The sequence below is a fragment of the Herpailurus yagouaroundi genome, unplaced genomic scaffold (genome assembly GCF_014898765.1).
Source record: "Herpailurus yagouaroundi ecotype Mexico unplaced genomic scaffold, PumYag 161, whole genome shotgun sequence".
Lineage (NCBI taxonomy): Eukaryota > Metazoa > Chordata > Mammalia > Carnivora > Felidae > Herpailurus > Herpailurus yagouaroundi.
In genome coordinates this window covers 16277077-16289397 of record NW_024412402.1, presented here as the reverse complement: position 1 = coordinate 16289397, position 12321 = coordinate 16277077, and the positions used below count along the sequence as shown (strand labels likewise).

The 12321-nt window shown below is 45.8% G+C and overlaps 1 long non-coding RNA gene across 1 annotated transcript in view; it reads right to left on the bottom strand.

The window, feature by feature from the left end:
- Positions 1–12321, bottom strand: part of LOC121035580 (uncharacterized) — a 32338-nt gene that overhangs the window by 4149 nt on the left and 15868 nt on the right. The window contains exon 3 of the long non-coding RNA XR_005792973.1: positions 1220–1280. This is a non-coding gene — a long non-coding RNA (uncharacterized LOC121035580). The remainder of the gene's footprint in view (positions 1–1219; positions 1281–12321) is intronic.

Sequence of the window (12321 nt, the reverse complement as noted above, 5' to 3'; positions counted from 1 at the left end):
CACACACACACACACACACACACACACACACACACACACACACACACCCCGGTCGGGGCGCGTGCACACACACCGGTCCGCCCGCACGTTCGCGTGCACACACCAGCCCGCGGATGGCCAAGCCCAAGCAGGTCCTGGGTCGTGACCCAGCCAGGGCAGCAGACACCGGGCTCGGTTCCCAGGAAGCTCCATCAGCCCCAGGCAGCGCTAGCTTCTACTGGGCATCTGTCGAAGGAGTACTATAGAGTTGTCATTTACATCAAGTCCCCTTCCTACAAGGGAAGGGAGAACTTCTGTCCAAAAAAGTCCTCAAACCTTCAACTCTTTAGTCTAATTTCATTTACTCATCAAACCCTCGCTGCCCCGCCTGCTGTGTGCTGTGGTTTCAGGTGCTGGAGACACAGACACAGTGGCTGGTTAGGCTTCAGGGAGTTCCCACACCATCCAGGAGGGAGACAAATGGAAAAAAATCCAACACAACTTGAAAACGCAGCAGCAAAAACAAAAACCCACCATGGCAAGGTGATGTTCTTAAAAGAAAGCACAGGATGCTACAGAAGTGCAGAGCAGGACCTGGAAAGCAGCCAGGGCACGCCAAGAAAAAAAAAAAAAAAAAAAAGGTTTTCCTGAGAGGATCACAGCTGGAAGTGGGACGAAAAGTCTAAGTGGGAGTTAGCTGGTGCCAGAGTAGTGCAAATAGCAAATACAGAGGACAAAATACAGGCAGCACTGTGTGTGCAAAGCCCTGTGGGTAATTTGATCTGGTTGGAGCACAGGGTCCTGACCAGGGGACAGCACCCAGGTGATGAGGGGCTTTGTGTGCTATGCAAAGGAAGTTGACTTAGATCTAACCTAAAGGCAACGGAGGAGTTACAGACGGATTTTAAAGCCAGACAGTGACATGATTAGACTAATGTTCTCAAAAAACCTCTTTTCCAGCGAGGAAGAGGATTTGGAGGAGGACAGGAATGGAGGCAGGGAGGCCAATTAACAAGTTAGGTGACTGACGTGGTGTGGGAGGAGAAAGAAGAGGGGGGTTTCAAATATTCCCAAGTTTCCTCTGTAAAGGGTGGTTGTGGGAATTGGGAGGAAGATTATGTTGAGATAGTCCAAGGTGTCTGACTCAACTCAAATTAGAGGGAAGGCTGACTCCAGCTACTTCTGCCCTCGTGGGAGGCAACCAGAAGATTTATCTTCCAGTCCTAGGTAAGTAAATTACCTCATCAGCTTTCTTGTCCATAAGATGAAACACGGATTGGATCGGGCTTACAAACTCACACCTGTAGGGTCCAGGAAGATAAAAGAAAAGATCTAAGCAGACCAGGGTGAGAATAGGTGCCCACTAAGAGGGCAGTGCCCTTCAACCACAGACTACTCCAGCCATGCTGGAAAGAGGCTCAGGATTCCAGATGATCTACAGGAAAAGCCAGAGCTCAGTATTTTTTTTTAAGATTAAAAAAAAATTGTTAAAAGTAATCTCTACACCCAACATGGGGCTTGAACTCACAATCCTAAGATCAAAACTCCCATGCTCTACAATGAAGCCAGCCAGGTGCTAGAGCTCAGTGTTTTTAATATCTCCTAATTTAAAAATACCCATGCAGGGGCGCCTGGGTGGTGCAGTCGGTTAAGCGTCCGACTTCAGCCAGGTCACGATCTCGCGGTCCGTGAGTTCGAGCCCCGCGTCGGGCTCTGGGCTGATGGCTCAGAGCCTGGAGCCTGTTTCTGATTCTGTGTCTCCCTCTCTCTCTGTCCCTCCCCCGCTCATGCTCTGTCTCTCTCTGTCCCCAAAATAAATAAACGTTGAAAAAAAAATTAAAAAAAAAATACCCATGCAATTAAAACATATTTGGTTTGAAACATATCAAATATATTGAAGTCCATGAATTTGTAAAGATATATTTTTAGGTTTATTTATTTATTTTGAGAGAATGCGAACAGAGGAGGGACAGAGAGAGAGGGAGACAGAGAGAATCCCAAGCAGCTCCCTGCTGTCAGCACACTGAGCCAAAGCTGGGGGGACAGGGCTTGATCTCAGGAACCCCATGAGATCATGACCTGAACCAAAATCCAGAGTTGGAGGCTTAACTGCCTGAGCCACTGAGGTGCCCCCATAATTTTATATACATACATACATACATACATACATACATACATACATATACATATATATATAATTACATTTATATTTATATTTATATATTTAAATCACTGCTCACCTTTAGATGATGCTAAGTAATCAACTTGTTATTTTGAGAAATGAGTGAAGAGAGAATCAAGCATTTATCCTACCTTTCTTATTCAGAATGTATCTTAGGATAAACAAATAGTCTATGACAGGTTTTCTTTTTGCTTTTTTTTCCTTAATGCTTATTCATCAATTTTTGAGAGAGAGACAAGAGCATAGCGGGGGAGGAACAGAGAGAGGGAGACACAGAATCTGAAGCAGGCTCTAGGCTCTGAGCTGTCAGCACAGAGCCCGATGCGGGGCTCGAACTCATGAACTGTGAGATCATGACCTGAGCTGAAAGTCAGACCCTTAACCAACTGAGCCACCCAGGCACCCTAATGACAGGTTTTCTTTACAGAAGTATTCCAGCTAATAAATGAAGATGGAATCACAGAATTAGAATGTCATAATTTGGCAATCCTTAATGAAATAATGGGTCTGGGCAATAATCATTGCTGGATGCTAATATAACAACACAACAACAAAACAGACAAGCAGCCATTACTCTTGGGACAAACGATATTGCCTATGAAGTATTCCTGCAACAACAACAACAACAACAAAAAACCCAGACATTAATTGATTGGGCTTCTATATCTGGCAACCAATTTACAGAAAATATAGGGGCAGAAGAACATGTTAAATGACACCATGGGGATACATTGTCACAAAATCCAGACTGTGGGAAATTCTACAGAACAAATGACTCAGTTTTTCAACAAATAAATTGCAAGGGAAAAAGAGATTACATGGAGAACATCAGGTTCAAAGAGTCATTGCACAGTACAGACTCATTTGGATTCTAATTTGAACGACAATACCAATGAAGAAAAATAATTGAGACAATTGGGGAAGTTTGAACATTGGTTATAGATGATGATATATTTTAGGTTGATAATGGTGTTGTCATTACATTATGTAATGAGTCCTTACTTTTTAGAACTACATTGAAATATTTACAGAAGAAATAGGATTTCCAAGATTTGCTTTCAAATCACAAGGGGAGTGTGGGGGTATAGATGATGGAGGTTGCCTTTCAATGGATAAGTGCTGAGGCTTGGTGATGGATATACAGGGCTTCATTCTATTATTCCCTCTAATTTGGGGTATTTTTATTATCCACAATATGCTCTTATCCATAGTAGAATGTTTTAAAAATACTTTATGGGCCAAAATGTGTCTGTTGCCTCAGTTTGGCTCATGGGCACCAGGTTGTGGTTCCATTCAACTCTAAATTGCCTGTGAACCAAACCATCAGTGGTGAGAACCTTTATTACTAGACCTCATCATCCCAAACCTCTTCCTGGTCCCTTTTCAGCTTCTTTCTCAGAGGTGCCCATCTCCCAGGGAACAGGAAATGGTGTGGCAGAGAGGAGCATCAACAAAGCCATGAACACTAGGAAGAGTTCCCTGGGACAGAAGACACAGGGATTAGGGAGACTTGGAACTGCAAGTTAAGAGCTGTCACAACCTAGCACCCTTCCTTAAAACCCCTGCCTGCGCCCTTCCCATATCCCACTCTTTCTCAACCTTAAAGGTACACACAGCATCCGGCTGGACCTCCCACCGTTTACCTCTGCGTTCCAGAACCCAGACAAAGGCATCCACTGCCCAGAAAAAAAATAAAATAATGAAAGACAGGAATCTCCCCCGAGGCAGTTCAGGTTAGAGAAGAGCGTTGTCATTTGGGGTGGGGGCGGGGAGCGAGTGAAAGTCCCCTTATCCGCTGGCTCCTGGGGGGGACTGTGTTGGACCCGGGCTTAGTGCTTTTTCTGTGCAGCCTCTTCTGGTTGCATCCCCTCCTCCCTCCACCCCTACTTCTCCCTCCGCAGTGGACGACCCTTCCCCCGGCACGTGTCTGCGCTGCTAGCTGCTCATTTAGAGCCGAAGAGGCGGGCTGGGAGAATGAATTACGCGATCTGAAGGCTGGGGGTAGCGGCGGGGCCCGGGACGCCAGGCGGGCGCGGACGGGAGACGGACAATAGGCAATCAGCAGACCCCGGGGCTGGGGAGCGGCGGGGGCGGGGGCGGGGGCGGGGGGGACGCCCACAGGGAGCGCGCTCCCAGGGCGCGTCCCGGCCCTCCCCAGCCCGCAGGCCTCTATTGTTCCTCGGCTCCTCCTCTCCCGCCCGGCCCTGGGAGCCCAGCTTGGCACCGACGGTAGGGGTTTGGCAAGGGTCGGTTCCGGGCGGCTACCGAACCGGTGTCCTCTGTGCAGGCCTCGTCCCTCCACTGTCGCGCGCTTCGGCCCAGGGGTCTGCGAGCAATGGTCAGGAGGCCGGCCCTCCCTTGCTCCCAACTCTTTCATCATCCGCTCCTCTGCGGGTCCCGGTAATGAGCTCCTGGTCCCGCGCCATTGTGTACACGTTAGGGTGAAGGCGGGTCTCCGCGGTGCGATGGAGGGTGACCGCGCGCGCGGCTGCGACCCCCGCTTCACACCTGCTCCCCGCCCCCAGCCCGGGGCCGACGCGGGTGTGTCCTCTCCCTCCCCGCGGGAGGGGTCTCAGCTGGGGCTGCACTTGGTAAAGAGGCCGTGGAGAGGACGGCAGCGGCCGGAGGAGCAGCTATAAATTTGGAGCAGATGCGGCCTGACAGCCACCCAACCCGGGGAGGTGGGGGGCGGGGAGGGCTCTGTGCCCCTCCCAGGCCCCATCTTCGAGTCTGCAGCTGAGTTAGACGCACTCCGGGCCGAGGTTGACCGGGACTTTGGACAGCCGGAGCCTGCCTCCTCGACTCACACCCTCGCTTCTGCTCTTTGTGTGCCCACGTTGGGGGGGGGGGGGGAGGAGGAATGGAGGTCAGACAGATACCTGAATAAGTTTATTATTTTTCTGCTTAAAAAAGGTGTTTTGTGGTTTTTGGGGTTTTGTGTGTGTGTGTGTTTTCAGAAGAGACTGGCAAAGTCTGCGCCCCTGGCTCTGAGCTGGCACTTCTGGGCAGCAGCTAGAGGAAAATAGCAGAAGCATGCTAACGTTGTTCTTTCCACTCTTCTTTAAATCAAGTGCCCATTTTGTGCTGGAAATGCCAGGTAGGGAGGCTCAGGCAGACAGGATGAGGGTGGGGAGAGGAGAGTGGGAAAGGATGGAAAAGAAAAAAAAAAAAAAAAAGGAATAATGCCTGTCCTGAGTATTCTATATACAGCAATACTGTACATTTAAATAGCATTTCCTTTAGTAAGTAGTATTCTCCCCATTCAACAGAGGAGGGAGCAGGGTCCAGAGTGCCACCAGAGGTTTGGTGGGTTATTGTTAAATCCAGGCATCCTGAACACTAGTGTGCATGGGGTGGGGGTGGGGGGTGCTTATCACTACACCACACTGCCAGGGAGGTCCAATGGGAAGAAAGTGGAGAGAGTTGGAGCTGAGCGTGGGTACCGGTGGCTTATCTTACCTGCCCTGGACGGCTCCCTCTCTAGAGTAGCATGAATTGAAGACTGAGTCTGTGTTTCTAGTGTGAAGATCATGGTACCATAGCCAAGCTGACGTAGAGTGAATTTGGGGGTTAGTGTCCACAACACAGAGTTGCCAAAAGCCTCTGCAACTCTGTCATCCCTCTTTGCAGGTGTTCCTCTGCTTCCTCGAACACTGTGGGGCTAACTGTACTGGCTTGTAGGATCCATTGCTCTTTCTCTTCCCTTCCACTCTCACAAGTCTTGCTGGTCCATGCCCAATGGGTTACTAGACCAGTGGTTCTCAGACTTTAACTTGCATCGAAATTACTCAGAAATCTTAAAATGCTTCCAGTTTCTGATTCAGTCAGTCTGTAGTAGGGTGTGAGAATCTGCATTTTTAAAAGTTTCCCAGGTGATGACCCTGCTGATGCCTGGGGCCATACTTTGAGACCAGCCTAGGCAGAAAGGAAAAATAGGGGCTGGTGAATAAGGAAAGGACTGTAGTACTGTATGTGTGGTATTGGAAATGGTTATTGGCAGTTCAGGCTCTCAAGGGTACTGGGGTATCTTCTCTCTCTGTGAGGGAAAGATAGACTAAATCCCCAAGGAATTGTGGGCATAGTTCTGAATTAGCCCAGGGTATGATACTTTCCTGGAGACTTAGCACTCCCCCTAATGGACTCTAATGATTCTACACTTTCCTCAGCCTTACAAATGGCGGCAAGAATTACCCTAATTTTCCCAACCTAATTTGGTTCATCCACTCATCTCTTTGTCACTAAAGGAAGAGGGGTGTTGTCATATACCTTTGTTTGCAAACTGGTTAGCATAGGTTTTTGCTATTCAGCAATGAATCAGTGAATGTGTATAATTGTTTTTTTCTTCTCTATACGAGAGCCCTAACACTTACAAGTCCCCTCCTTCTCACCTTTCCTTCTCCCAGCTGTTCTAAAACACTTTAAAGGTGATTTAAGATGGTTGAATTCCAGATATTTGCTGGAAAATTCTCTTTGAGGTGTCAGTATCTTTATCACCAGTTAGGAGCCTTTGTCAGGTGGCAAGCAAGCAAGTCTTAAGTCAGAGGCTTAAGGATGGGTTTGCAAAAATTGAATTAAGGGTGAGGTGGCTCTGTCAGTTAAGCGTCACACTTTGGCTCAGGTCATGATCTTATGGTTCATGAGTTCAAGCCCCACACTGGGTTATGCACTGACTATGAGAGCCTGCTTGGGATTCTCTCTCCACTCTCTCAAAATAAATACATTTAAAGAAAGGGAGGGAGGTAAGGAAGGAGGGAGAGAGAGAGGATGAAAAAAGCAAGTGGCATTTTATTTCTTACCACCAGGTGGCAGACCATGCCTCATGAATGAGAAGAACCCTACATTTGAAGCCCAGCCTAAGCTCTACTTTTGTCAAATCAGAGCCAGGACAAAAGGGCTGTTCTCTAATTAGAAGACTTGGGAATTGAGGCAGGGAGACCAATTGCTTGTAAATACCTTAGTAACTGCTGCCAAGGTACTTGAGTGATTCCCTGAGCTTCCTCATCAGTGAGAAAGGGAGCAATGGAATGTTCTAGTTTTTCCTACCGGAAAAGAGGTACACCCTCTTTGCAGATTTAAGAAAATGGGTTATTTAACTAAGAAAAATACAAAGAATGTCACTTCAAACCAGAGGTTTCTGATGCCTTAAAGACATATGGCAACTCTAAACCACTTTATAGGCACATTGTTTGGCCTCTTTCTCCTGCCCATTGTCAGGGAGGCACCCCTTTATTTCCTTTCATCCGAAAGTTCTTTGTTCTGTTGTTCATACTGAACTTTTTTTGAACATAAAATTAAAGCTTTATTCTAACTCTAGAATCTGCTCAGGGGTTTTCTTACTAAATTCCAGTTGGCAATCTAAGGGACATGTGGATGGTCTCAAATGATCATGCCCTCAGATGATACTCAACAGTCAACAAAACCTAAATCCTCCAATAAGTAAGCAAGAGTTACACACGTACAGCACAAACATATGTATATATCTCTTACAGGAGGGCTCAATGAAAGTTTTGAGAGAAGGGAAGGTGAAGATTTCTGTTTTATACACCTTTCTCATTTCAGGTGTACCAACAAACACTGAAAATACAGTAGTATCCACCACAATGTCAAGGTCAGAACAGATCTATTCCTTACATAGAAAACAGGAAATTGTAGGGTTGCCTGGGTGGCTCAGTTGGTTAAGCATCTGACTTTGGCTCAGGACATGATCTCGTGGTTCATGGGATAGAACCCTGCATTGGGCTCTGCACCAGCAGCAGGGACGGATCCTGCTTGGGATTCTCTCTCTCTCCCTTCTCTCTACTCCTGTACCACTCACTCACTCTCTCTCCTCTCTATCAATAAATAAATAAATAAATAAACAAACAAACAAACAAACAAACTTAAAAAAAAGGTGGGGGGAACCAGGAAATTGTATATACCAGTATCAGGCTCTCTAACATAGATGGGATATTATCCTGTTAGCCTGCAGGGGACATTACTTCTCTTAGTTGATCAACTTTAGGCTTCCTCCCTCATTCGGGAGTGGGAAGATCCCAGGTACACACTGACCATCTCAGACTAAGCAAAGCTTCCCAGCCCAGAGTACTTCATTGATCAATTCTCTGCCATTGCAGCAGCCCCTTGTTCACTTTCAATGTTGATGGACAGGAGTGGTAAAGACAGAGACCATAAGAAAAAAAATATGATTTAAATGGTACATATTTGGGTTTTTTTTCTTTGTGGGTTAACAAAGTCACTCAAAACATATTTATGGAATGCCTTCAGGGCACATAGCATGGCACTTCACCCTTCATTGAAAATCCATTAAAACAATTACCAGGTCATGCTTGGAAACTTTTTTTCACAAAGGAATTTGCTTTAGTTGTTGGGTTAGCAGAAACTAATTTGAGATGCAAAATTAACAACCCCGTTTGTACTAGGAAGGCCTTATGTAAACCGTCACACAGTGAAAATAATATATGTGAATTTATTATACCTATGTCTGAGCATATGGATTTAGAAGCTACAAACCTAATGAGCCAGTGTTCATATGAGGGAAGAATGATTTTAGAAGTTAATGAATCATCTTCTATTAATGCTCCAAAGTTAAATGTTTACCTGGAAGGTTGTGTCCTGGTTATAGGCCATTAATGACCACCAAAAAATGAAATTATGTTCACATCTATAACACTTAAGGAATGTCATATTCTCTTGACTCATACCAGGAATCTAGGCTCAAAAACAAAAAACAAACAAAAAACCCTACTTTTTACTGAGATACTGTTGATCAAGGCAAATATCCAGATTCATCCAAACCAATATCTCGTCTTTGAAATTAATTTATAATTGTTTCTTCCCACAGCTAACTTTAACAACCTTTATTAGCATATGTACGTATACAAAGTTGGTTCTGTCTTCTTTCATTATTCATTTCACAAGGAATTTCCATTGCCTACATAAGGCGCTGAAATGGAACTTTCCCCCACATCTTGAAAAGCCCAAGTTATCTAGCAGAGAGATGTTTGAAAGAGTTGTGGGGTCTTGTTAATGCTTCCCAGTCGCAGTAGGACTGCCACCATTCTATTTCTGTCCCTTGTTTCTAGTCCCAAATCTTTCTGCAACCAGTGCCTAATCCAAACTTCTCTACTGTATCCCCTGCCTTCTCAGGGCAGGAGGAGAGACAAAAACTAGAGATGGAGAGAGGGTCCAACTCTACCTTAAAAGAAGGATACAGGGGCGCCTGGGTGGCGCAGTCGGTTAAGCGTCCGACTTCAGCCAGGTCACGATCTCGCGGTCCGGGAGTTCGAGCCCCGCGTCAGGCTCTGGGCTGATGGCTCGGAGCCTGGAGCCTGTTTCTGATTCTGTGTCTCCCTCTCTCTCTGCCCCTCCCCCGTTCATGCTCTGTCTCTCTCTGTCCCAAAAATAAATAAAAACGTTGAAGAAAAAAAAAAGAAGGATACAGTTGAGGCACCTGGGTATCTCAGACGGTTAAGCATCCAACTCTTGATTTTGGCTCAGGTCACAATCTCATAGTTTGTGGGATTGAGCCCCAAGATGGGCTCTGTGCTGTGTGCAGAGAGCCTGCTTGGGATTCTCTCTCTCCCTTTCCCTCTGCCCCTCCCCCACTCATACACATGCTCTCGCTCTCTCTCAAAAATGAATAAACTTTTTTAAAAAAAGGAGACACTTTCCATCAAATTGTAGAGCTGACATAAGGTGATTAACATAAGAAAAATAATACAGGTTTAGAGCATAAACTGGTATCAGATAATCTCAGGTTTGAAGTTCAGATCCACCACTGACCAGTGATATGATTTGGGGCAAGTAACTTAACTTCTCTGAGCTTAAGCTAACTTCACTGTAAAGTGAGGTTTAAATAAGGTAATGCATATAAAATGCTTAGTGTAGTGTCTACTAGAAAGCATCAGTGAATGAAAGCTCTTGGTATCCACCAGACCCTAAGCTCTGTGACAACAGCAGCCTATATCACCCCTGTGGCTTCAGGTGATTTCTGGCAAACTTTTACCTGTGATGGAGACAGTGTGAACAGACTAGCAATACAGCAGAAAGCTCATTGAACTGTCAGTAAACCAGGGTACTGCATCATAGCGACTTTCTTTTCTGGGAAAAAACGAAACAAAACAAAAGCTCTGTTGTGAGTAAGTAAGTAAGTAAGTAAGACCCTCTCCCTTTCTTCTAATTGTCAGTAGGTTAGGTGGGTCCTTCCAGAGGTAGACACTGAGACAAAGATTAGAGAGCGAGGAGTTTATTTGGGGAAGAGGATTACCAGTAGGACAACAGAAGCGTGGGAGTGAAAGGAAGGAAGCCGATAAAGGCTGGGTTGCGGGTACCTGGCATTTTATCCCATCAAGGAACTCTGGGAGAGGGCACAAGTCACATCTCAGAGTTATACCATGTAGGAGCAAGAAGTTGGGATATTTAGCTACTAACTCTCCATCCAGCATTGGTTAAGATCTGCTTCTGGGAATGTTTAAAAGGATGGACATGCAACAGGACCCTCAAGGTCTATCCTGCAGCCTTCCTAATGGAGCCTGCAAAGGACTAATGGCACAGGTGTCCACAACAAATGACACCAGCCTCCTGGAATTGACTAGTCTTATGGCCTAAGCAGTAAGGCCAGTGAAACTGCAGCCAGAACCTGCTGCAGGGAATCTGCCCTTGCTCTGGGCCCCCCTCAAAACTTGTTCCTCTATACACAGATTGAAGCAGTAATCCTAAGTGTAGTATATGTTGTCTCCAAAGTCCGAAGAGGCCTACCAGTAGGGCAGCTCTGAGTGGTAGCAAAGGCAAGTCACTTGTCCCCAAACTTGGTGTGGACATCTTGGCATCCTTCAGACACCCGGCCTCCTCGAAGCTTCACTGATGTGGTAGACCTCTGACTCATTTCAGCATTTGTTTCTTCCCCTCTGGTATTCAAGTGATCCAATTAACATAATGCCCTCAAAGTAGGGGAACTTTGTGTTGTTATATATACGGTCTTTTGGGCAATAGTTTGAGGCTGCTGTGGGAAAATATCCTGAAGATTCTCAGAAGCCCTAGTCGAGGGAGCCCTTTAGACATTACCTTAAATCATTCAGGGTCTTAACAAGGGTTTACAGCCATACTCTTGATTTGATTTTTGGCCTCAGACTCTCTTACTATTTTTTTATTTAAAAAAAAAATTTTAAGGTTTATTCATTTTTGGGAGAGACAGAGAGACAGACTGTGAGGGGGGAGGGGTAGAGAGAAAGGGAGACACAGAATCTGAAGCAGGCTCCAGGCTCTGAGCTGTCAGCACAGAGCCCGACGCGGGGCTCGAACCCATGGATCCTGAGACCATGACCTGAGCCAAAGTCGGACTCTTAACAGACTGAGCCACCCAGACATCCTGGCCTCAGACTCTTAGCTTTGAGAAATTTTTACCAGCTGGGAGAACTGGGGGAAAGTTATGTTTTCCAAACCAGCTAATCCTTGGGCTTTGAGATACCCTTGAGATTCTTCTTCTAAGTGCCATAGTTCTTGCTTTTGCTCATCTCTCTCTTCCTGCCCATTGTCATATGGTTAGAAGCAGCCAAATGGCACTTTCAACATTCTGTCTGGAAATCTCCTTAATCCTATTTCTGAAAGTCTATTAGGTATCTTTTCCATCTTTCACGTTTTCACAGGCAACCATTTGCCAGTTACTGCATCACTACACAACCAAAGTTGTCCTCTCTCCGGCCTCTGATAACCATTTTCTCACTGCATTCCCAGCCTCCAGCAACTGTTTGTCCTCCACTCCTCCAGTCTTTGCTAATAGCCTCTTTGGTGTTTTCTCCAGCCTCTAACCACCAACTGGTCCAAGGGCAGAATTCCTGGAGCATGAGAGTGGAAGTTACAAAGTGCTTGAGGTTAGGCTCTGGAACAGCATCACTTCTGCTACATTTTATTGTAGCAAGCCACAGGGCCATTCCAGATTTAAGGAGTCTGGGGAAATAGACTCATCTTTTAACGGAAAGGCTTGTCAGACATTGTGACAATGCTTTGCAATCCACAGCAGACATCTTTACACTGTGTGTAGATAACATCTTTAGAATAAATTCCTAAGAGTGAACTTGCTGATGAGTCCAGTGCAAATATGTATTTGTGAAATATTGCCAGTCACCCTTCACAGAGGTTATACAAATTTTGAAACTCACCAG